Here is a 25,821-nt window from a genome sequence, read left to right on the forward strand (position 1 = left end):
CCACCCCACATCCGTGTGGATGCTAAGGGTCTGAACTCAGGCTCCACACTCTTTATCCACTGTACCATTTCTTTGGCCCTTTCATATGTTTATGTGCTCATAGCTACAAAATGCATGTGTGTGTGTGCATGTGTGTGTGAGAGAGACTGAAAATGTGTGGGTTTAATGCTTGTAGGTGGGCATGGGTGCATGCATCATGAGCATGTCCATGTGGAAATCAAAGAGCTCTCCATTTTTTTTTTTTTTTGAGAACTCAGAGCTCACTGATTCAATGAGACTAGACAGCCAATAAGCTCCAGAATCCTCCTATCTCTTACTTCACAGTGCTGTGATTACAGGCATGTGTCTCCAGGCTTGGCTTTTACAGGGGTTCTAGGTATTAGAGCTCAGGTCTTCACACTTACAGGACAAACACTTTACTCACTGAACCATCTCCCTATCTCTAATTAATAATCTTCTGTTTTATGGCTTCTAGAAAAAGAAGGTTCTCTATAATCTGAGGGAAGTCAAGAGTTGGGAATTTTGAGTTGAGCCCTATAGCACATATATTGAAATAATCTGGCACATAGTTGGAAAAAGGCTAACTTTGGATTTGACTCTAAATTTATGCTGGTTTCAAGAACATTGGTCAACATCTTCTTCCGTTTTTAATAGTTCCCACTGTTCATTATTTCTCCCATACCTCTAAATAAATACATCTCTTCCTTATATCTGCTTATGTGAAAATGTTCAGGATGAAGCATGAAGTAGACTCTGTTCCTATTTAGTTTACAGAACAAGGGAAGAGGAATTACATAAGTAAATATGTTCTGTGCCACAAGAAAGGAAAGAAAAAAGAATAAGAAGAGCTCAAAGGAGAGCTTACCTCCAACTGAGATCAGGAACTGTGCACTTAACTTGGATCTCCAATTCTTGAAAAGATTTATATGTGCAAGATGCAGAGCATGTGCAATGGATAAGCCTCGCCCTGGGAAAACCACCTTCATGATCATGGTATCTCCCCTGCCAGGTAACTGGGGGAAATGAGCAATATCTGTCCAAGCAACTCATTGTCTAACCTAATTAGCAACAAATAACCTGATGTGATGCCCACACAAGTGCAATAGTGGCACACAGCCACGGTGGGGAACCAACTGCTCTTGATTTGGCTAACTGATCCCCTCAGTGGGATGAGACCCATAGTTGGAGCTGGGAAACAAGTCAGAACCATACCCAAACACAGGCCCACTCTCCAATATCAAGCTACCATCAATCATAGGGTACAAGAGGGCCTACACCTATCAAACTCTCTATCAAAAAACTAATTGTTTTCTCAATTTTCCAGGTGTTAACTTACTCTCCATTGGAGAATCTGCTTCTCTTTTTCAGATAGATGCAGATCCTAAGGAGAGAGCTGCCCCAACATACCTCAAAAGGGGCCCAACTGAAACTAAGGACAATTGGCAAAACAAGCAAGGGTGATGTTTTCCTGTGAACCGGATACCAGCACAAAGGGGAAGGAGACCAACGCAGAGAAAAATCAACTCCTACCAAATCAGAGAGCCAGAGCCTCAGAAGCCCCCAACACCTCAGCACTGAAGCAGACCAAAAATGAACCCAACATGGTTCAGGGAAATTTTGCGGAAGAGGGGGCGGAAAGAATGTCAGAGTCACATGTTGGGTCATGATATGCAGAGACATTTATCGTACCAATAACTGTGGGCTAATTCCACAATGCACGACCCATTTACATCAACAAGGAGGGTCCAATGGGAGGGGGTAGATCATGGATGAGCCTAAACAATGGTACCAAACTGCCTGTATTTGCTGAAAAGAAAACTAATAAATTAAAATTTTTAAAAAAGAATAATTTCCAACCTACTACAAAACATATTATATATCATGTTATCTTAGGTTTTGAAAATTGCAAATAGTCTTCCTACACACTTTTATATCTAATAATTTGATATATCATTCCCTTTATGTATACCTCAAATATAGCCAATGACAAAAAATTTTCTATTAAATAATACTATTTTGTGATAACAACAACAACAAAAAAAGAAGCAGAGCAGGGAAACAGCAGCACAAAGGGAAGGAGAACTAGAAGAGCTAAGTTGGTCTGATGAAAGTTATGCACACCAAGGGCACACCTTTGTGCAGGAGTCTTAGATGCAGTCTCTAGTAGTAATCCTTCCAGCTTTCTGTCAGTGTTTAGCCATAGCAGGGAAGGAAAGGCTGGGCACTGGGAAGCATTAACTTCATTAGAGGGGGAGACAATTCCAGTGTCTGTCAAATGCTTGTGGATTCCTTTTCTGATGAGTCCTTCCCTTCTCACCCCTGCAGTCAGTGCTCAGCTCTGTCCTTAATTTTCTCATATTATAAATACTGGGTCAGGAACGAGTGCACTGCCCTACCCTGACCCACTGAGCAATTTGGCAGTTCCTGAATTGCAAGCTGCCATTTATTGCCCTATTTTACATTAAGTTAGTAGAGTTACTGTCTTAAAACACTCCACTAAGTAGCTTGCAGCTTTCCCTCTTAAGTGACACTTGGCCCTCTGGGCCCACAGCCATGGGCTTTTTTTGGGGGGGGGGATGCCTGTAATGTTTCCTCTCATAACAGTGACCTATAATTCTCATAATCTGAAAGACCAATGTTTTTCCTCCTGTTCCTGATCCAGGACACAGTTAGTCAGTGTGACAGCCTCCTTTCTCATCCGCAAAGCAATTGTATCAACATGGCATTTTGGCATGGAAGTAGGAACCATGAGAGAGTAATAAGATTTAAACTCCAATCTTTTTCACCTGTTGGCTAGAATTAGTGAATGGAGGCAAATAGAACCCCTTTGCTATTTTTACACATTCCATCTTTTATTTAAGTTAAGATTTAAAACATTTGAAATTTCTCTAGAAGTGACAAATCAAAGGATTAGTGGAAGGGTGCAGAAAAACTACCCTGTTAAGGACTTTGTCTCAAGTTTTCCTCCTAGACAGCATTTGGGGAAATGATCTCCCTGAGGTTTTATTATAACTTATCACTCCATGCTCCTCCTTGAGCATTTGTCAACAAATTGCTCCAATAAAAGTACTAGCAGGGCTGGAGAGATGGCTTAGTGGTTAGGCGCTTGCCTGAGAAGCCTAAGGACCCTGGTTTGAGGCTCAATTACCCAGGACCCATGTTAAGCAGAGGCACAAGGGGGCGCACACGTATGGAGTTCTTTTGCAGTGGCTGGAGGCCCTGGCGCACCCATTCTCTCTCTCTCTCTCTCTATCTGCCTCTTTTTCTCTATCACTCTCACAATAAAAAAAAGTACTAGCAATAAATCCCATGTGTCCTGTGGATTCATTGCCTTGTAGGTGCAAGCCTTCTTAGAGATATTGCAGTTTGGTAGTTCAATGGCTTTGTAAATTAAACTCTAACTGGTAGAGGGAAGTGAACAGACTCATCTTCTCAAAGCAATGACTTGAAGCTACTCTTCTGAAGTATAAGAGTCCATGACTCTGTTGTTTCTGATCTCATTAAGTGTGAGCTCAAATGGGGTATAGGTAATAGAGTCTGAGAACTGTCTCCAGTCAGGGACTGTGGAAGCAACTCTGTTTATTTGATATTGGAGAAGGAAAAATCACAGGAGACGCATGCTAAAAATATCCAAACATTGGAGGGGAATATCCCTTAAGAGAAAATAGACTGATATTTCTCACAGGGCTGAACTATATGAATTAGACATAAGTTACAGGGGAAAGATTTAAATTTAACTTAAAAAAGAATTTTGTAGCCCTACGCAACAATAGAATTGTTTGCCAAACACTAAAAATACCCAAGTAGAGGCTGGACCATTATCTACTGAGCATCTATATCTATATCTATATCTATATCTATATCTATATCTATATCTATATCTATATCTATCTATATCTATATCTATATCTATCTATATCTATATCTATCTATATCTATATCATCTATCTATCTTATCTATCTATGTCATCTATATGTATCAATAATTATCTGTATCTATATCATCTATATATTGATTTTTGTAAGGTTTTGTACAGCAAAATTCTATAGACTCAGGGTGGCCTTAAACTAATGGTAATCCTCCTACCTCTGCCCCCCAAGTAGTGGGAATAAAAGTGTATGGTACCACAACCCCTGGCTTGAGCTTATATTTTTTAATTTCCAATGCTTCTTGTCAATTCAATGATCCAATTCATTCATTGACACCTTCATGAATGATTCTTTCATTAACATATTCTGGTATGATTAAGAAATTGTTAGGTTCTGGACTTAGTAGCTAAGGTGCTTGCATGCAAAGCCTAAGGACCCAGGTTCAATTTTCCAGAACCATGTAAGCCAGATACACATGCATCTGGAGTTCATTTGCTGTGATATGCATATATATATATACACATAATATTTTTTTTGATTTTTTTTTTAATTTAATTTATTAGTTTTCATTTCAGTGAATACAGGCAGTTTGGTACCATTATTTAGGCTCATCTGTGATCTACCCCCTCCCATTAGACCCTCCTTGTTAATGAAAATGGGTCGTGCATTGTGGAGTTAGCCCCCAGTTATTAGTATGATAAATGTCTCTGCAAATCATGACCCAACATGTAACTCTGACATTCTTTCCGCCCCCTCTTCCGCAAGATTTCCCTGAGCCATGTTGGGTTCATTTTTGGTCTGCTTCAGTGCTGAGGTGTTGGGGGCCTCTGAGGCTTTGGCTCTCTGATTTGGTAGGAGTTGATTTTTCTTGCGTTGATCTCCTTCCCCTTTGTGCTGGTATCCGGTTCACAGGAAAACATCACCCTTGCTTATTTCGCCAGTTGTCCTTAGTTTCAGTTGGGCCCCTTTTGAGGTATGTTGGGGCAGCTCTCTTCTTAGGATCTGCATCTATCTGGAAAAGAGAAGCAGATTCTCCAATGGAGAGTAAGTTAGCACCCGGAAAATTGAGATAACACTTACTTTTTTGACAGACAGTTTGACAGGTGTAGGCCCTCTTATACCCCGTGATTGATGGTAGCTTGATATTGTAGAGTGGGCTTGTGTTTGGGTATGGTTCTGACTTGTTTCCCAGCTCCAGCTAAGGGTCTAGTACCACTGAGTGGATCAGTTAGCCAAATCAAGAGCAATTGATTCCTCACCATGGCTGTGTACCACTATTGCACTTGTGTGGGCATCACATCCGGTTATTTGTTGCTAATTAGGTTAAACAATGTGTTGCTTGGACAGATCTTGGTCATTTCCCCCAGTCGCCTATGTAGCGCCTTCTGGCACTAGACATGCTGACTGTCTGGGGACTGACTCTCTCCTGGCTTCCAGCCATGTCATTCCATTTTACGCATCAGCTGTGTATGGAGTCTTCAGCAATTGGGTCTTATCACTGGCCTTTAGTGGGTCATCAAGTACTCTGACAGAAGTCTGTCATTGTTTTGGGAAACCTTGTAGGTTTCTCTGATCAAAAGCTCATTGTGGATGGTAGGCCCAAGCTGGAAGTGGGGGTTACAGGTCAGTGTCCACTAAGAAATTGAGGAAAAAGATAACTAATATACAAGAGTTAGAGAGGGGAGAGATAGAGGGGAGAGGGGGAGAGGGAGGGAGAGAAGATGTAGGAGATTTAGGTCAGTCTTGATCCTACCCTCTCCAGTGTCTTGTGGTTCAGGTGTTCCCTTACATAATATTTTTAAGAGAAATTGTTAGGTGTCTTGGAAACTGCCTAGATATTGTAGAATAATAATGGATGTAGAATCAATGAAAGATGAGTAAACATGTAGCACCTGATATTACAATGTGGTATAATGACCAAATAATTATACCATGTGTGCATCATAAATATACTGGGGTGAGTGACACAATGGAAATAAATGTGCTTCTATGAAATAATATGACAAATAAATCTTTCTAAACTTGGTGGTAACATTGGCAGGGGATGATGGTAACTGTGAAGAAAACTTTCCTACTAATTCAATGAACATAGGAATGTGGTAGTCAGGAGGAAGATGAACAAGCAATTTCCCAGAAGAGTGAACAGCATGTACAAATTCATGTGTAAGAAGAGGCCCTGGTGGCATTTTTTCAATTTCATTTGATATTAACAATGGTCTAAAGGTCTTCATTACACCACTTTTTAGGTTCGTCCACTAAAAGCACTATCCAGTGATATTGGAAATATTAATTTACCAGACAACTCGTGTGTCTTCTCACTTAACAGGCTTCAAATTCAACAATAAAAGAATTCAAAGAAAACTAGGGCAGGTAAAAGTTGTGGGGTTATAGGCAAAAAGACAGGTTGTGGCAAATAGATTTCCTCTGTCCCGAGAACCTCAGTAGATTTGCAGCATTAGTAATTATAACTAGAAATGATTCTTCTTATGGTTTCTGTTTATTCTGAGGATGAAGGAAGAAAAACATGTTGTCCTAGTGTGAGCATACTAAACAGCCTTCATTACTAAGGAAAATAGATAAGTGAAGAGTCACTGGTTAGAGAAACTAGTATTATTGATGGTCAAACTGCAGGAGACTAGTGATTATAGATTTATAGAGACAACAATGTTCTCTGCAATTTTCATTCAGCAATAATGATACGCTTAAATTTTATAATGGAGAAAGCCTAATGTCAGGATTGATTCCAGGTTTGATGTGATGGAATATAAAGGAGTTTGGGGTATGGACACATTTTTTTGGGGTGGGGGCATTCAAGGTAGAGCCTCACTCTAGCCCAGGCTGACCTGGAATTTACTATATAGTCTCAGTGTGGCCTCAAACTCATGGGCATCCTCCTACCTCTGCTTCCCAAGTGCTGCAATTAAAGGCATGTGTCACTGTGCATGGCTCAAGAATGATTCTTTTTTTAGGGTGAAATGGTTTGTTTTGCTCATGGCTTCATCTTGGTAGGAGGAGTGTAATGGAGCAATGTATTTTGCATCATGGCAGGTCAGGAGGAAAAAGGAGAGAGATCAATATTCCCACAAAAAAATATGTTGAAATGAAAGATTATACACACATTGGCTAAGGAGGGAGTAAAGAAGGGATCTGGTTGAAATCTTGCTTAGAAGGGATCCTTAGACTGGAGTACTTGGTGAGGTTAAGGTGGAAATAGTTGGAAGAGATCAATAGATCACTGTTGCATTTAGTGGTTTATGATTTGGAGATAGGACAATTTCATACTGATGTCCACCATAGTACATAGTGAACACAGGTTTCTTGTGCTAGGGTTTGAAGAAAAGATCACTGGAACATAAGCAACCAAATAATTGAGAGTAAAATACCTCTTTTTCTTGGTGGTATGACTTGGGAGAATTAGTACTGAAGATGTGGATTTTGTTTCAATGCATGACCTGCAGTTTCTTTTACTTGACTAGACAATGTGAGGATGGCAGTAGGTCAGGGAGCTTGGTAGGATCCTGAAACTGGCTTAAATCTTCAAAATCCACAAGTGTTCATAATCTGTATATGAAGTACCCCTCAAAGCACTCATGTGTTGGGGCCTTATTCTCTGTGGCATTACATTGTGAGGACATGGAAACTTTGGTAGTGGGTTTAGCTGGTGGGACAAGGTCCCTCAGGAGGGTGGTTCTTTGGGATATCCCATGTCTGGATCCTTCCTGTTCTTTGTGTGCTTTTTGTCTGTCATGACATAAGGAAACCCCATGGCCACATGTTCCCCACTGCGACATTCTGCCCTTGTGCATGGAGCCGAGGACTATGGGCTCAAACCTCTGAATTCATCAGCTACATTAAATCTTTCCTCCTTTTCTGTGGGTATCTCAGGTATTTTGGTCATACCCATACAAAAGTAATACAACAGACAACGGAGAGGTCAGAACATCAGTACATTAGATCAGAAAGCCAATAGATTCCAGGAGGAAATAAGTGGGTAAAAACAAAACATGACAAGTAGCCAGAAGCTAATAGAAATATGAAGGCAGTGGAAGTTCTATAAACATTGAGAGAGAATAAAAATAAATATTGAAAAATAAATAGAAAGTCAATAAAAAAAAAAACTTGAGAATTGCAGGGAGAACAATATAAGCAGGGGACCAGAGCTCAGGGGAAGAGTCACCTTGCTTTGGCTCATCTGGGCTGTGTCATCTGCTTGTGACCCTGATAAATACCAAACTAAGACAAGTTAGCTTACAGATGGCTGTAAGTGAAAATAGTTGACAGGAAAATGTCTACTTGGATGAATACTTGAAAATACATGATTATTTTTCCCTTTGAAGATGGCCTTATTATAGGTTCAACTCTAAGTAGGAATTAACAACCAAAGTGAAGACTTCCTTTCTATTTTCCTTCTGATTTTTGGTTATTAGCCTACATAGCCATTGGGAAACAGAATTGCAATGCTTTGCAAGTGCAGAACTAACATTTCTTCAAGGATCTGTCAGGTGAGGGCTGAAAACCACATGAACATGTTTATCTTCTCCTTGCTCAGGACCAGTTACCCAACACCACCTTGCTGCAAGATGAGGAAGACTCACATCAGGTAGAAAATGAGCAGACATTTAAGTAATACTTTATTTTGACCCAGGCAAAAAGGTGACTGCACTTCAGGCGATTCTTTATAGCTCTTACCTGACTGTGTCTCTCATTGTAGAAAAAGGGTTCTTTGAGGCCAACTAGGAGGACCTACTCAGAAATCTACCTCTCATATCTATACCATACTCTGATATCTAGAACTCTAGGATTCTTGTTTAAATTTTTTTTTTTTTTGGTTTTTTGAGGTAGGGTCTCACTCTAGCCCAGGCTGACCTGGAATTCACTATGGAGTCTCAGGGTGGCCTCAAACTCACAGCAATCCTCCTACCTCTGCCTCCAGAGTGCTGGGATTAAAGGCGTGTGCCATTACACCCTGCTTAAAATATGTTTTTATTTTTGTTTATTTATTTGAAAGAGAGAGAGAGAAAGAGAAAGAGAGAGAGAGGGAGATAGATAGAGAGAGAGAATGGGCACAACAGGGCCTTCAGCCACTGCAAATGAACTCTGAATGCATATTCCATCTTGTGCATATGGCTTAAATGGGTCCTGGAATCGAATCTAGATCCTTTGGCTTTGTAGGCAAGTACCTTAACCACTAAGTTAGCTTCCCAGTCTGTTTGAATGATTTTGACCTTACTTTCAAAGCATGGGCAAATCTTTTGTTTTTGCTTCTTTGCACAAGATGGGCGATAGTTGGCTCACCTTAGGCAGAGCAGTGACCAAAGGGTAGCTGTTGCAGCTGTGACACAGCCTCATATAGGTGGCGTGGTACCTAATCCCTTTGAACTTTCCAGTCTCATTCTTCCTTTTCTAATACTCTCCCACTTCCCTCAGGTACCTTGCAACAGTTTTCTATAAGTACTCCCCTCCCTACTTCTCTGTAAAAACCTTTCCTAGTTTTCAAAGAGAATGTGAGTGAGCTTTAGTGCATCTCACTGCTGGCTATTTTTTCAATTTATTAGTGTTTTTCAATTACAAAAGTAGCACACAAATTCATGTATATATGAAAATGAACAGGAGGAAGGAAAAGATAGGGAGATTTCTCAGGACCAATGTAAGAAATTGGCTTTCACTGAACTATCATGGTTTATATGCACTTTGAGGAGGCTTGGAGTTCTGAAGTCATATGTGGCCTGTGTTCATGAAATCCTATTCATCAAGGTAGGAAAATGATTATGTTTTATTAAAACACTGCTAATTTGATATATATTTTCTATATATTTAGACTTATGATACATGCTCCCTCATGTATAATCTTGTCTATGTGCCAAATGTTTGGGGAAATTCTGGGATGTTTATAAATCACTCCCATTCTATATTAGTCTCCATTTTAGCCCTGTATTATGTTTACCATTTCATATATCTCTGTTTGCTACTGGACATTTCTACTCAAATCATGGCTTATTTACTTTTAAATTATGATTTTGGAAGCTGATTACCTCCTAAACAAAGTAAGTACTTAATACTTATTGGTGAATCCATGAATGGACTATGTAGTCCTGAAGTTTCTCTGCTGCAGTGATTCTCTGATAGGTTCTTTCTCTGATTCTAAAAATCTCATTATCTCCTCTTCTTGCTTAGTCGTCATGGACATGGTATATATTCCCTTTACAAAGATGACTTCCCTGTTCTGTATTACAAGTTATATATGAATAGAGGAGAAAAATGTACTCTTAACAGGTGGCACATCCTAGAAAAAGTATCATCTTGCAAAACTATCATGCAAACCTACTTTAGTACACTTAGAAAAGTATATACTCCCCAGTATTCACAGGAATAAAATACATTAAAAGTAGGAGAAAGTGTCTTTGCATAGGAGAAAATAGAGCCTTTAGAATTCTAGAAAGCTTTGGGAGTGAAGAGTAAAAGAAGAAAGAAGTCAATAAAATAATGGATCCAAAATGCCATGCCCTGTTTCTATGATTAAACTTACCTCCAAGCAAGATGCTAATTTCCTGAATTATGTTTAAAGTGATTTGCTCCATGCCCCTCCCAGGAAACAGAAAATTCTACTTTTGGATAATGGATTGTTCAACAGAGGCATTGTGCTTTATGCCCCACCCAGGAGGCAGGAGGAAGTACTGTATTCTGTTTTTGGATTATGTGGTGTAGAACAGAGTCATCATGCAAGAATGTGGAGTCCTGAGACTAAGAGTCCTCTGAGAATGAAACATGAACTTTCTGGGAACTGTGAGGAATTCCAGGGAGGAATTCGAACCTCCAGGTATTGGGGAAGTGGCAAGAATTCAAACCAGTCAAAAGTAGATGGCATGGTCCCTAATGCCTTTCCCTCTGTTGCCTTGGGATAGCTGGATATAAATGTCCTTCCTTGTTGTTATTTTAATGTGAAATGTTCCCCATAGGCTCATGTGTTTGAACACTTGAACCCCAGCAAAGTGATGATATTTGGTATGGTCATTGAACCTTTAGGAGATGGAGCCCTGCTGGAGGATGTATATCACTAGAGGCATGCCTCAAGGTGTTATAGCCAGGCCCCAATTACTATTCTCTCTCTCTATGCTTCCTTCATGCTGGTTTGATGATATGACACAGGCTTCCTGCTCAGGCTTTCCATGCTTTTTCTGCATGATGAACTCTACCCTCGAGAGGTATAAATGAAACTTTTCCTTCCATAAGCTGAATCTGTTTAGGTATTTTGTCCCAGCAATGAGAAAGTAACTAACTGAAGCAAAGTTTATTTTCAGCTCAGAGAACACTCTTGGCTAAAGGTTTTAATTTATTAGTGCTCTTTAATTTTTACAAAGGTAACATAGAGAATTTTTGGAACAAAAATAGTGAATTAAAGTGCACATAAATAATCACGTTTGTTACTTTGTGACTGTGCTTTAGGGTTTGCTGATTATAAGAAACTTTAACCTATTACAGTGACTTAAATATAAGAACACTTTTTGAGATACATGATTTGTATGTAGAAGCCATGAAAAGAGCACTCCTCAATATATGAAAACAACACTCATCAATATATGAAAGCATATTTCTTTCTTACAGAAGTATCAAAGCCAAGGTTGAAGAGTGAGGCATAATTTTTGGTAAAGGACAGGAAAAGGGGTAGTTCTGGACATTGTTTAGTAGAAACCCATCCAGTCTTTTTAGAGTTCTGAGAGATATACATCAGTTTTTCCCCTTTTAATACTTTGATAACTATTATTTGGCATCCAAACTTGCAGGAAAATTAGAGATAGCCTCACTTGGTTCATAAGCCTGCCTCTTTGTGAGGGCATCTGGGTTAACAAAGGGGAGAGACTGCCTCTAGATAGCATGCAATTCCATTACTAGAACCTGAGGGAAGGGATTTATGAATTGAACACTTCAGGTGTTCATTATAATTTTTCATACATCAATATGTCATTGACATTCAGTTATTGTAACGCATACAGATCTAACCTTTAGCAAAGTATTTCCCAAGTATGAATGGCAAATCGTTTCTGAATAAGAAAATCATCTCTGAGCTTCCTATGATTCAACCAGTTTTTAAACCATGACACTTTTAGTTGGCCTTGTTTTCTGAGGCTGCGCTGACCTATGAGGCTTGACTAGGCTAACAATGAATAACAGCAGTATTGACCACTGCCCCTGCCATGAAAACCACCTGCCTTGAAGCCAGTCTCTGGGAATAAATATCAGTTTGCAACTAGCAGAAGGCTCTGTTGACTCTGTGGTCCAGGTACAGTTATCAGAGTTCAATGGGCAAACTTGGATTTCCCAGATATTTCCATAATGATAACTTGTGTGTTACTCCTACCATGTGACAGGAACATTGCTTACTTATTGCTACTCCTGGCTTCAAACCAGGGAGTTAGATATTGCCAACCTATAGAGACTCAGAAACTGAGGTTCAGCAAAAGTTAACCACTTGGCCAGGGTTTGAAAAAGGGCAGAGCTGGAATTTGAAATCAGATCTATGTGATCTGAACACCTTGTGTCTTTTGATCTTCCATACAGTGGCTTTGGTCTGTACTCTCAGAGCTTAGGTCTCTTTCTCTAGCTTCGTCTTTGTGTTTATGCACATTTCTCTTCAACCATAAACTGGAAACACTCTGAAAGCATTTTTTTTAAAATAACACTGTGTGTAATGTATCCCATCAAAATAGATGTTCCTTTGCTCTCATTGCCATAGTTTTCTCTACTGAGGAATCTTTTCATGTGTCAGTATGCTTTCATATACTCACATGCTGAAGTTGTAAATTGTTTTAGATTATATAGATAACCCTGAGTCTTTTTGATTTGGTTTGGTTTGAAATAGAATCTCCCTAGTTAGTGAAGGATGGCCTCCAACTCAGTGATTCTCCTGCCTCTGCCTGTAGAGTGCTGGTATTACAAACTTATACGAACATGCCTCTTTTGCCTTTCTGATAAGTAAATTTCTAAAGCTTATTACTGTATAATTCCTTTATATAGTGATTGTCTAAATAAAAAGATTGAAATCCTAAATGCCTTGTTTAATAGACCAATGGAATCAGAACATAAAAATCTATAAAGCAATTTCAAGCATCACTCAATATTTACTCAACTTTGATCAGGCTCAAAAGAAGAGCACATGAGGATGGATGTCCTGAAGGACCAAACTGTATGAGAACAATGAATAAGTTTCAAGACACAAGTAAGGTTCTAATTGGGACATGGTAGGGTATATTTTGTGGAAATTTAAAAAAAAGAGAGAGTAAAAACCTTCAAAAAGGTTGGAATATACTTGATCTCAGTTAGATTAAAGGTTGGGGAAAGGAAAAAAGAAAGTGTTATAGGAAAATTGAGAAGAGAGGATACAATGAGGAACATTTGTGTAGCATCCAGAGGAAAAAATATCTTTAGATTAAATTGCATTCTAATTTACAGAACAACTTTTCATCTCCTTTGAAATAATATTGTTAAGATGCAAAGTATGCATAGGAAAAATGAAAATCAAAATTACTGACACTGAATTAACCAGATCAAAAACTTCTATAGTAAGAGTAATAGAATGTGAGTTTCTGGGAAGGGAAAGAGGAAAAGGGGATAGATTTTTCAAGTTTTCTCCACTCCCCTTTGAAACATATTTATAAAAATAAGCTATTGGGGACTGGAGGGATTGCTTAGTGGTTAAAGCATTTGCCTGCAAAGCCAAAGGACCTCACGTTAGCCAGATGCACTAGGGGGAGCAAGCATCCGGAGTTTGTTTGCAGAGGCTGGAAGCCTCAGCGCACCCATTCTCTCTCTGCCTCTCTCTTTCTCTGTCTAATAAATAAATGAAAATAAAATATTAAAAAAACAGGCTATTGGTAAATCCTATAAAAATAAGTTTGTATCATTTTTCAGGGAAGCAATTGCTCAACTGCCTTGGTTTACCAAATCATGAGTACAGGAAAGTATCTGATTTTTTTACCCTTTTTTTTTTCATGTTAAATGCCTGCTTTTTTTTTCTTTCTTTTTTTTTTTTTTTTTTACTGATTTATTGAAATGGGGATATTTTATTTCAATTTCTTCCATCCAAGTACTTACCAGTCCTAGCCCTGCTTAGCTTCTGAGAACAGACAAGATTAGACACATTCAAGGTTGCAGAACCACAGAGTCCATTCCTAAGAATATTTTTTCAAACTATCATATGTATAAAGCTATCTGAAGAGATTATTTTAATTGTACATGCTCAACTTTCTCTCACCACTAAAAGTCACTTGAGTTATAGTTTGATCTTGGACTCTGCACTTTGAAAATAGCCACAGGTGATTCAGATGCAATATAATTAAACTAATAAGGCTAAGTTTGTGTAAAAGTGACAATGGGGGATGGAGAGATGGATTAACTGTTAAGGTGCTTGCCTGTATACACACACACACACACACACACACACACACACACACACACACACACACACAATGATGTGATTAATGAAGCATCCAGATATAAAAGTATCTTTAAAACAAGTAAACTAATTTCTAGTATTCATTATTTGTATTTGTAGAAACCCTGTGTTCCTGGTATGGTAGAAATAGGAAGTCCTAGAAACAGGGAGGGGTTATGTAACAGCATGTGCTTTATCAACTGATAATTGACTATGCTATCTCAGAGATCTTTATATAAAATTTAAAAATTCATTTATCAGCCCACATTTTATCCATTTAATGCTACTGTTTCTCAGTCACAGCCCAGGATTTGTGACTACCTTCCTATAGGAAAAGAAATAGATATAATTGCCTAGATGTAGCATGTATAAAATCACACATTGAAGCCACACTTTGAGGATCATTGTCCTGGGTCAGCTCTGGGTAGAATGTGAGTAAAACATTCAAGGGAAGATAGTTGGTATGCTTCTTCCCTCTATTTGCAGCAAAGTGGGTCACAACTCTGTAACTGTCTGAACTTTGATGAGTTTCTTTACTTTTTATTGAGAACTTCCCTAAGTACAGACAAAAAAAACTATGATAACCCCCTTCCACCACTCCCATTTTCCCCTCCCAAATCCACTCTCCATTGAATCTATTCTTTCCAATTAGCCTCTCTGCTATTTTGATATCATCATTTTTTCCTCCTATTGTGGAGATCTTGTGTAGGCAATGTCAAGCACTGTACAGTCATGAATACCAACGCCATTTTGCATCTGGAAGATTGCATTGTAAGCAGTCCTACTCTTTCTTTGGATTTTACATTCTTTATTTCTTTTCATAGAGACAATTTTTTGTTTATTTTTATTTATTTATTTGAGATCAACAGGGGGGGGGGAGAGATAATGGGTGCACCAGGGCCTCTAGCCACTGCAAATGAAGTCCAGATGTGTTTGCCCAATTGTGCATCTGGCAAACTTGGGTCCTGGGAAATTGAGCCTCAAACTGGGGTCCCTAGGCTTCACAGGCAAATGCTTAACCACTCAGCATGTTCTAATTTTTATTTCGTTCTAAAAGATATTTTATGTGTTTATTTGCAAGGAGAGAGAGAGAGAGAATATGAATGGGTACACCAGGGCCTGTAGTCACTGCAAACAAATTCTAGATGCATGCACCCCTTTTGTACATCTGGCTTTATGTGGTTCCTGGAGAACAGAACTCCAGTGATTAGGTTTTGAAGTCAGGTGCCTTAATAGCTGAGCAATCTTTCCAACCCCACTTTTTGTCTCTTCATCATGTTTTCCCGCTTCTTCACAGCTACATCTTTTATTGTATATTTTTTGTTCTTGGAAGGTAAGGATTACAAAACAATGAGCAGCTTGAAAATGAAGAAAACCTTTTCTTAGCTAAGGTTTGTTAACTTCAAAACACAGCTCTCACCTAATCAGGAATAAGAGAGAAATTATCCTTGAGCCAAAAATGGATGACAATGGAAAAATCACAGAATCTTGATGTCCTGAAAGAGTTGCTCTACAGTACATGAGATGTCATAAGTTATAGAACAAAAGACATCATAATAAAGACATCAATTAAATGCATTGGTGGAAATGACAAGTACTTAACATAAAGCAGGAAAATATCTGCTGTAGTGTTTAGATGCTATCTGATGACATTTTTAGCTTTTGCAGTGGTGGAAGCTAGTGGTCTGTTAAGGCATTTTAAAGATTTTGATACTTAGAAGAATACTAGGTAGACACAGGAGAGGGCAATAAATGGTGTTCAAAGGGACAAGAAAATAGCTCAAGATAATTTGGCTCTGCTTTGCAACATTCCAGCACTCCCTGATCATGAAGTTTGGTGGTTTGGCCTGTAGAGTGTTTAACACAGGTGACGTTTGTCCTTTTCTTTCTGGGAACTTCAGTTTAAGACTAATGGAAGTGGTCTCTCCTGTTTAATTTCTGTCAGGCAATATTCAAATGCTGGCTCTTGACAAAGGTCTTCAGTGATCTCTCCCCGCAGAGGGTTCTCTGTTCTGTTACAGTTAACAAGTGTATGTGACCCACCACTGCAGTGTGTGTCTTATCTCCACTGTCACAAGAAGTCCATCAACAGTCTTGTCAACCGGAGACCTCTCAGCCTCACAGGCAAAGAGTCCTTTGAGCAAAGAGGGTGTGAGAGTATTTAGATCTGACTCCACTCTCTAGCTAACATTTTGTCTTTCAATACAGAGTACACATCTTTGGTTTGTTGAGTCAACAACTTTCCAAATGATTTCATTGCTTCCTGTCCTCTACCTATGAGCACCTTAAAGCAGAAAGGAAGCACTAACTAGCTTGTGTCAGTTATTTGCATTTTTGGCAGGCTCCCTCTCTTGGGTCTCATAGGACCCTACTTCCTTTCCACTATCTTTGGAAAAAAGCAAAATAAAACCTACAGCGCTCCATTGTTTGTTTTAAGTTCATTTCCAAACAATCCTCCCCCATGAATTCTTGGTCCTTGTTATACATGGCTCACAGTGTGGGGATTACTAAACTAGGGTGTAAGTCTGTTATACAAGTGTCTAGTGGAATGTCAGGTGTAATGGCCCACCCCTACAATATTAGCACTTGACAGACTGAGGTGGGAGGATTGCTAAAAGTTTAAGGATATCCTGGATTACATCGTGAGTTCTAGGACAATCTGAGCTACAGTGTGGGATTTTGTATCAAAAGAAAGTGTCTAGTGGACCTTTCAGCTTTTTGTGTCTGACTAGATATTTGCAGTAATAGGTAAGAGTCCTTCAACACCATTCATCATCTATGGTTAATTTTCCTTGGTTTTTGGGAAGCCTTTTTAATGCTTTTTTTTCCCTTTCATATTTGTCATGCTTTTTGTCTTCTATCCTCTCTTAGCTGTTGACTTTTCCTTCATGTCCCGTTGAAAAAATAAGCATGATGAGAAATTTGAATAGGCAAATGTCGCTTTTTAGTCTACTTTCTTGTTGCCTGAAAGGTGCCCCCTTTTAGCTAGAGCTGATGTAGAAATGTTTCTGAGGTTAGCAAACTAGAAGGAACGAGATATTGTAGCTTATCTTGGAAGACAAGAATCAGCACATAGGAGATGCCCAGGCCTTGAAATGGGGCCACCAAACTTCAGAGGACACCATGGCTTATACATATTTTTAAATAATATTTTTATTTATTTATTTGGCAGAGAGAGGGGGGGGGAGAGAGAGAATGGGCACTCCAGGGTCTCCTGCTATAACAAACGAATTCCAGATGTATCCACCACATTGTGCATTTGGCTTTAAGTGAGTGTTGGGGAATTTAATACTTCACAAGAAAGTGCCTTTAACCACTGAGAAATCTGTCCAGTCCCTAAACAGATTTTTAAGAATACTCTGCTCTCCAAAGAAGAGGCATGGCTTTACATAGTTTTTTAGTTTATGTAAGCATCAGTGCAAACCTTTTCCCGATATAAATACAAAACAAAAAATCTGATGGATCTACTATGGTATGTTTTAAGAACAAACATAAACCCTCAAATAAACTAACTGGAATATAAAGGAAAGCCTATCTGACATACACACATGTTGAGGTAGAGTGTTTAGCTGAGAACTCAAGGATACCATCAGTGACTTAGATTCTTCCATACCCTGCCGTTCTTGGGTGCTGGTTAGTTCCTGAAAGTAGTTTTCTCTTGGAAACGACATAGTTATCAGCTCAGCCATAAAATTCACACTAGCCAATTTGAAGGACTAGGAGGAGAAGAAGGAGGAGAAGGGATAAAGAAGAACAGGAGGAGGAGAAGGAGAAGAGGAAGAAATCTGTCTCCAAAGAATCCTCTTTACCCTTCCCCAGACACCCTCTAACACACTGGCTGGGGTCTCTGAGACCACAAATCACTAGACTAATCAGACTTTGCCTTTTGATTGAATGTACAGTCCCTTTCTATGGGGAGTAGGAATCTGGGCTTTGTTCACGAGGTAAGAAGGGAGATGGAGCTGCCTCAGGCTTTGAATGAATATCAGCTGTGGTTCCCAACTTCCCAGCCCTGCCTCCATGCCTGGGTGTCATTTAGCAGCTTTTTCTTTCAGCCTTGGTTATGAGCATGTGCAATCAGCAGACCATGTGGTGATCAGTCACTTTTGCTTCTACAGTTTATTCTTATCTGTTTAAATTAGATACCTAAGGTGCAGCTTCTTGTAATATCGCATTTATACCCAGTACATTTACTTCCTTCCCTGAGCCATGAGGACAAGACGATTCGGTTGTTTTATGTCTCTACCCACTTCCCCTCGCTCCTACTTATCCCATCCCTTCATCTCATGAAATTTCTAATAGCATTTTAAAGCTTGTTTCTTATTTAATAAACCATAACTCCTCCATCATTTAGCGTTTATGGGACACTGAGTGGTAAGTTGATAACGAAAGTTTGAAACCACATTTTTTCTTCTGTGGAGACTTTTTCAAGACCATTTCCTCATTTTTTCACTTCTTCCCCCTTTGGCACTTTGGGGGTTGTGCTTTTCTTTTTTACTTTGCTCCTTCCTCCATCAAGGCCTCTGTTAAAGGTGTGATGATTCATTTCCCCTAGAAGGCGGGAGCTGAAGCAGGTGACAGAAATCTTGTAGGAAAGCTCTCCCTTGATAGTATTTCTTGCACACAAAATTTACAAGATAAAGTCACTAGTTGTTTCCCATATATGTTGAACCTCTTTTTATTGCCCAACCTCCAATGGCTTTATCCTTTCTTCTGATGCTATTAATATTAATAACAACTACATTTACACCTTTCCCCTGGATGTCTCCTTGATTCTAAACTGTAAAAATGAATAAACCATAATAACATAACATGACTATGTAAATATTTTCTGCTACAATGTGTCTAGGTTACTTTTTTCCATGAATCAACATCACTCCATAGAAATTGTTCCTGTCATAAATTTAATTGGATTTTCTGTTTCATATTTAAAAAAATAAATCACCAGTTTTGTTCATGTGATCACTACTCATTAAGCATATTGTATAATTCAAAGTGAATGCATTCCAGGTCAGCCCAATTCTTTTTTTTAATTCATTTTTCTGATTTATTTTTATTTATTATTTATTAGAGAGAGAGAGAGAGAGAAAGAGAATGGGATTCCCAGGGCCTCTAGCCACTGCAAATGAACCCCAGATGCATGTGCCACCACGTGCATCTGGCTTACTAGGACCCAGAGAATCGAATCTAGGTCCTTAGGCTTCTCAGGCCTTAACTGCTAAGCCAAATGTCTATCCGCAGCGTAATTTTTACTTCTGACTTTGAGTCAAGCAAAGGGAATCATGGTTCCCAGGCACAGAGGAAGATTGCTTCCCAAACTCTATGGCCTCCTTCATTTAGGAGTGTGCTGGGAAAACATTAACATTTTACTCATATCATGATATAAGACATTAGCCAACTTTCTTTCTTTCTCCCCCACAAAGGACTCTCAGAACCTGAGATTTCTACTACAGAACCGCTGCCCCAACTGTCTGGGGCTGCTTTGCTCTCCTGGGTAGTGTTAGCCATGTTTTTCTCTTCTCTGGGCTTGCTACCTGCCATGCTTTGGATCCTTTACGTTACACAACAACACATGCATTAAGTCTCCATCCTCAGCGTGGTGCTACTGGAAGATGGTAGAAATCTTTAAGAAGTGGGGTCTAGAGAGGGCTTTGGGGCCACTGGAGTCACCTTTGAAGGTGATCTGGGGACAGTGGACTCTTCCTCTTTCTCTTGTGTTCTTGGCCACAAGGTATAAAGGCTTCCTGTGTCATGCACACCTGCCACAATGTGCTGCCTCATCACAGTCCCAGTAGGAATGGGGCCAAATGCCTATTGCCTGAAATCTACAAAATTGTGAGTCAAAATAAATATTTACTCTTTAGGTTGATTATCTCACATTATTTTTACAGGAATAGAAACCTGATTAACATACTACTTTATTTTTCTAGATCATGTCTTCAAACTATTTCCTAGACAGCATATTAGGTAAGAATTCTGAGTCTTACATTCTCTCAGTACTTTTTAGCTTATCTTCAATATCAATTTTTTTTTAAAGAGGAGTCTCTTTTTTATTATTTATTTATTTATTTGAAAGTGACACACAGAGAGAGAAAGAGGCAGATAGAGAGAGAGAGAGATAATGGGCACGCCAGGGCCTCCAGCCACTGCAAACGAACTCCAGATGCATGCGCCCCCTTGTGCATCTGGCTAACGTGGATCCTGGGGAATTGAGCCTTGAACCTGGGTCCTTAGGCTTCACAGGCAAACAATCGCTAAGCCATCTCTCCAGCCCATTCAATATCAAATTCAGATATATTTGCAAAATATACTTTCACAGACCACTCAGTTTCCCATGTTGAGTTGATAAAATATTGGAGGCCACTGTTCTCATCAGCATGGTTATTATTACTTTGAACATGATCTGTATATATTTTTATTTTATAAGAGAGAGAGAATGAGAATGAATTGGCATGCCAGGGCCTCTAGCCACTGCAATCAAACTCCAGAGATGTGCGTCCCCTTGTGAGCATGTGCAATATTGCATGCTTGCATCCTTGTGTATCTGGCTTATATGGGACCTAGACAGTGGAACAGGAGTCCTTAAGGCTTCTTAGGCAAGTGCCTTCTCCAGCCCTCTGTTTTTAGGATATTCTGTTTATCTGAGGTTTAATACTTCACACTGTCTATGGGACCATTTCCATCCACTTAGCTGGCCTTCAAGAAACCCATGCAGGTAGAGATCCATCCTCTTTGCTCTAGAAAATTGTTTTCTGGATTTTGAATTCTCTCCTGCATTTTCTCTAATCTGTGTTTTGAGAACTTCCATTAGGCGATATTATATCTCTAGCTATACCACTCCTGTGCCTATGCCACAATTAGTATACATTTTCCTACAGAAATATTTTCATATCCAAGTTTAGTGCTACTCTATTTGTAGTAGCTAAGAAATGGAATGAACCTAGATGCTTATTGACAGATAAATGGATAAGGAAAATGTGATATATATACACAGTGGAATTCTGTTCAGCAGTATGGAAAAATTTAATTTACAGTAAAATGGATGTATTTGGAAAGAATTTTATTAAGGGAAATGATTCAAGCTCAGAAAGACCCAAACTGCATGTTCTCTGTGATATGTGAGCCATGGCTTGTAATATCTCTAAGATTGTATATACCAGAACAATTAAAGGTCAAAGTTATAATGATAGAATTGTAACCAATTGTAAGTATAAAGAGGTGACCGCCTAGCTGCACTACAAACAACGAGGGAAAAAAAGGCAAGTATTCAAGGGAAATTAGGAACTTTTTGAAGAGGGAGGGCACAGATTGGGATAAAAGAGGGAAGCACACACCCCCGCGACCCACGCCCCGCCACCCCGCCCGCCTCGAATAACTGCATCGGGCGCGCCCAGCGGCCCGGCGCCCCGTGCACACCAAGCCCCACGCGCCCCGGCGGCCCAGCGCACCCCACAACCCCCGTGCCCCACACCCGCCGCACCCCCCGCACCCCCCCAGCGTGCCCCTCCCCCCCCAGCGCGCCCCACGCTCCCTATCCACACACGGCAGACGTGGCCCAAGCGAACCAAGGCTTCCCGCGCCCCGGGCACCCAGACCTGCCCTGCGCCCCCGCGTGCCCAAGACCCCTGCGCCCCACCCCCGCGTGCCTCGAGACCACCCCACGCCCGCCCCACCCTCCCGCGCGCCCCACCCCCCGCGCCTTCCGTGCTCTCTATCCACACACAGCAGGCACGCCCCAAGCGCCCCGCGCCCCGGGCGCACAGGCATGCCCCGCACCCCTGCGCCCCCCCCGTGCGCCCTGAGACCCCCACTCCCCACCCCCACGCGCCTCGAGCCCCCCCCGCGCGCCCCGCCCCCGCCTCCCCCCCAGCGCGCCCAACGCTCCCTACCCACACGCGACAGGGGCGCTCAAAGCGCCCCGCAGCGTCCAGCGCCCGGGAGCCCAGGTGTGCCCTGCGCCCCCCGCGTGCCCCGAGACTCTCCATGCCCCACCCCCGAGCTCCTCGAGCCCCCCCCCGTGCACCCCACCCCCGCCGCGGGTCCAGACTGCCCCGCAGCGACCCGCAGCATCCAGCACTCCATCTTAACTCAGTGTGCTCCACGCCCCCTGCGCTACCCGCGACCCTCTGGACCCCCTCACCCCCTTCCCCCGCGCGATCCGCCCCCTCCCCCCCCTGCGAGTCCAGAGCACCCCACGGTATCCCACAGCGCCCCACGCTCCTAGCTGCCCCCCCTCCCCTCACGCCCTGCTATTCTCACATCACTTGCTGCCGGTCAGTTTCTGCTGTGTCCTGATTCCGTACCCACATCATATGCCTCTGCACTACAATTGCACGTGCAGTGGGCCCAGTACCACAGCAAGAGCCACATAAGTCCACACTGAGTCACTAGCGCCAGCGCAGGTGCCATCCCCTACCTGTACATCGCCACCCATCCCCCACTCCCCTGAGGTGGAAGAGCACAGACTGTTTACAGACCCCAGTGTACCCAGCCAGAATCTAGGCACCTTCAAGGCTTGCTACCTCAGTCCCTTTTCAAGCTCAAAGGCAGGCAGCATAGGTGCATTACTGGGTGAGAATTCAGGCAACTTGGGTGCCCCTGTCAGGCTATAGGTAGGCGGCTTTGGCAAGAGTGAGCAAAAACCCAGGCTGCTTACAACTGCCCCAGGCTGCCTTGGATTTGCATAAAGCTAGATCCCAGGCTGCTCCACCCACCTACCTGCCCATACACTGACATGGGTAGACCACAGCGCAAAAGAAATAACATGAAAAATAAAATGGAAGAAAATCCAGACTGATCACCCAGTCCAACAAGGATCACAACAAACCAAAACATAGAAGAGTGTTTAGGATCAGAACATCAAGTGGAAGCAATGAACAATGCAACCCTGACCAAACTACTGCTAGAACTGACAGGAAAGCTACAAAGGATAGATAATCATATGGATGCTACCATCACTAAGCTAGAGCAATATGATAAGACACTGGAAGGAATTCAAAGAGAGCTAAGAGAGTTGAGGGAGAATGAAAAAAAAAGAGGACCTTAAAAATCAGCTGGCCACACTAAATGAAAACATAAAGAAATGCAAGGATGATTTCCAAGAATCATCAAGAAAATCAGAAAATGAGACAAAAAGGGAGCTGGACAAAGCGATGGAAGTGATACATAGGAAAGTAGTAGAAAATGCAAACTTAATTGAACAAGTCCAAAACTCACTAGAGGCTCTCAAGAATAGAGTCAGCGAAGTGGAAGATAGAAATTCTGATCTGGAAGACAGGATGGAAGAAACAGTTTGAGAGTCCAAAAATTTCAGTAAGTTCAAAAGTTCCTGTGAACAGAACATGAGAGAATTGTGGGATACACTTAAACGTCCTAATATCAGAATCATTGGAATACCAGAAGGAGAAGAATTTCAGACCAAAGGCATGGAGAACTTATTTAACACAATAATTGAAGAAAACTTCCCCCGTCTCTTAAAAGAAAGGCCCATCAAGATTCAAGAAGCAAACAGAACTCCTAACTGACTAGACCAAAGGAGAAACTCCCCAAGGCATATTATCATTAAGACTCTAAACATTGACACGAAGGAAAAAATCCTAAAAGCAGCTAGGGAAAAACAGCACACCACTTTCAAAGGAAACCCCATCAGAATTACTTCAGACTTCTCAATGGAAACCCTGAAAGCTAGAAGGGCCTGGAATGATACTCTCCAAACTTTAAGAAACTATGGCTTTCAACCTAAACTACTCTACCCAGCAAAAGTCTCCCTTATAATAGATGGTGAAAGGAAAACTTTCCATGATAAAACTCAGCTTTACAATTATATGAACACAAAACCAAACCTACAGAAAGTACTCCAGGAAATTCTCCACAGAGAAGAAACAAATAACCAAACACAAATGCCTACAAGAAGGAGATCACAGCAATCAAACCCAGAGTAGATACAAAAAAAAAAAAAAAAAATTCCATGGAAATGCCAACACACCTCTACCACCACAACATGACAGGGATCAAATCAAATCTCACAGTCATCACCCTAAACATTAATGGCCTTAATTCACCCATCAAGAGACACAGGCTAACAGGGTGGATCAAAAAATTAGACCCCTCAATCTGCTGCCTTCAAGAAACCCACCTTACCACTAAAGACAGAAACCTCCTCAGGGTGAAAGGGTGGAAAACAATATTCCAAGCAAATGGGAATAAGAAACAAGCAGGTGTAGCTATATTAATATCAGATAAAGTTGACTTCAAACCAAAAACAATCAAAAAAGACAAAGAAGGCTACTTCCTACTTGTAAAGGGAACAATCCATCAAGAGGATATTACAATCATAAATCTGTATGCACCAAACACAGGGGAACCGCAGTTCATAAAACAAAACCTACTTGACAATAAAACAGAAATAACCACCAACACCATCATAGCTGGGGACTTTAACACACCATTATCAGTAATAGACAGATCATCCAAACAGAAGCTCAACAGGGAAGTAAGAGAACTCAACAAAACCATAGAGCACTTAGACCTAACAGACATCTACAGAACTTTCCACCCCAAATCCACAGACTACACATTCTTCTCAGCAGCCCATGGAACATTCTCTAAAATAGACCATATACTGGGTCACAAAGATAGCCTCCACATATTTAGGAAAATCGACATAATTCCCTGCATGATATCAGATCATAATGCTATATTCCTAGAAATCAACAACAAAAAAACCAACAAGAGCCCCAATGGCAACTGGAAACTGAATAGCACACTCTTAAACAATAAATCGATAGTGGATGAAATAAAAAATGAAATTGCAAAATTCCTGGAATTGAATGACAATGAGAACACATCATACCAAAACTTGTGGGACACAATGAAGGCAGTCCTCAGGGGAAAATTCATAGCACTCAATGCCTTCATAAAAAAGTCAGATAAATCCCAAATCAATAACTTAACCATCCACCTAAAGGCATTGGAAAAACAAGAAAAATCCAACCCAAAGAGCTCCAGAAGGAAGGAAATAATTAAAATCAGAGCAGAAATTAATGAATTGGAAACCAAGGAAACAATTAAGGCAATTGACAAAACAAAGAGCTGGTTCTTTGAAAAAATAAACAAGATTGACAAACCTCTGGCCAATTTGATCAAGCAAAAAAAGGAGAGACTCCAAATTAACAAAATTCAAAATGAAAAAGGAGAGATTACAACAGACATCAGTGAAATCGGCAGAATCATCAGGACTTATTTCAAAAACCTCTACTCCACAAAACTGGAAAATGTGGAGGAGATGGATAAATTCCTGGATGCATATCATCTACCAAAGCTAAACTCAGAGCAGATCAACCACCTCAATGAACCCATCACGCTCATGGAGATTGAAAAAGTAATAAAAAACCTCCCAAAAAAGAAGAGTCCAGGACCAGATGGGTTCCCAGCCGAATTTTATCAAACCTTCATGGAAGAATTCAAACCAATCTTCCTAAAACTGTGCCACACAATTGAAGAACAGGGAAAACTACCCAACT

The 25,821-nt window shown here is 40.6% G+C and overlaps 1 non-coding gene across 1 annotated transcript; it reads right to left on the reverse strand.

Moving 5' to 3' along the window:
* Window positions 1-852: 852 nt before the first annotated feature.
* On the reverse strand, window positions 853-1,017 carry LOC123457995. The gene has a single exon (XR_006635333.1). It is a non-coding gene; the product is annotated as a U1 spliceosomal RNA (small nuclear RNA).
* Between the last annotated feature and the right edge of the window lie 24,804 nt (window positions 1,018-25,821).

Source organism: Jaculus jaculus, chromosome 1, assembly GCF_020740685.1.
Source record: "Jaculus jaculus isolate mJacJac1 chromosome 1, mJacJac1.mat.Y.cur, whole genome shotgun sequence".
Lineage (NCBI taxonomy): Eukaryota > Metazoa > Chordata > Mammalia > Rodentia > Dipodidae > Jaculus > Jaculus jaculus.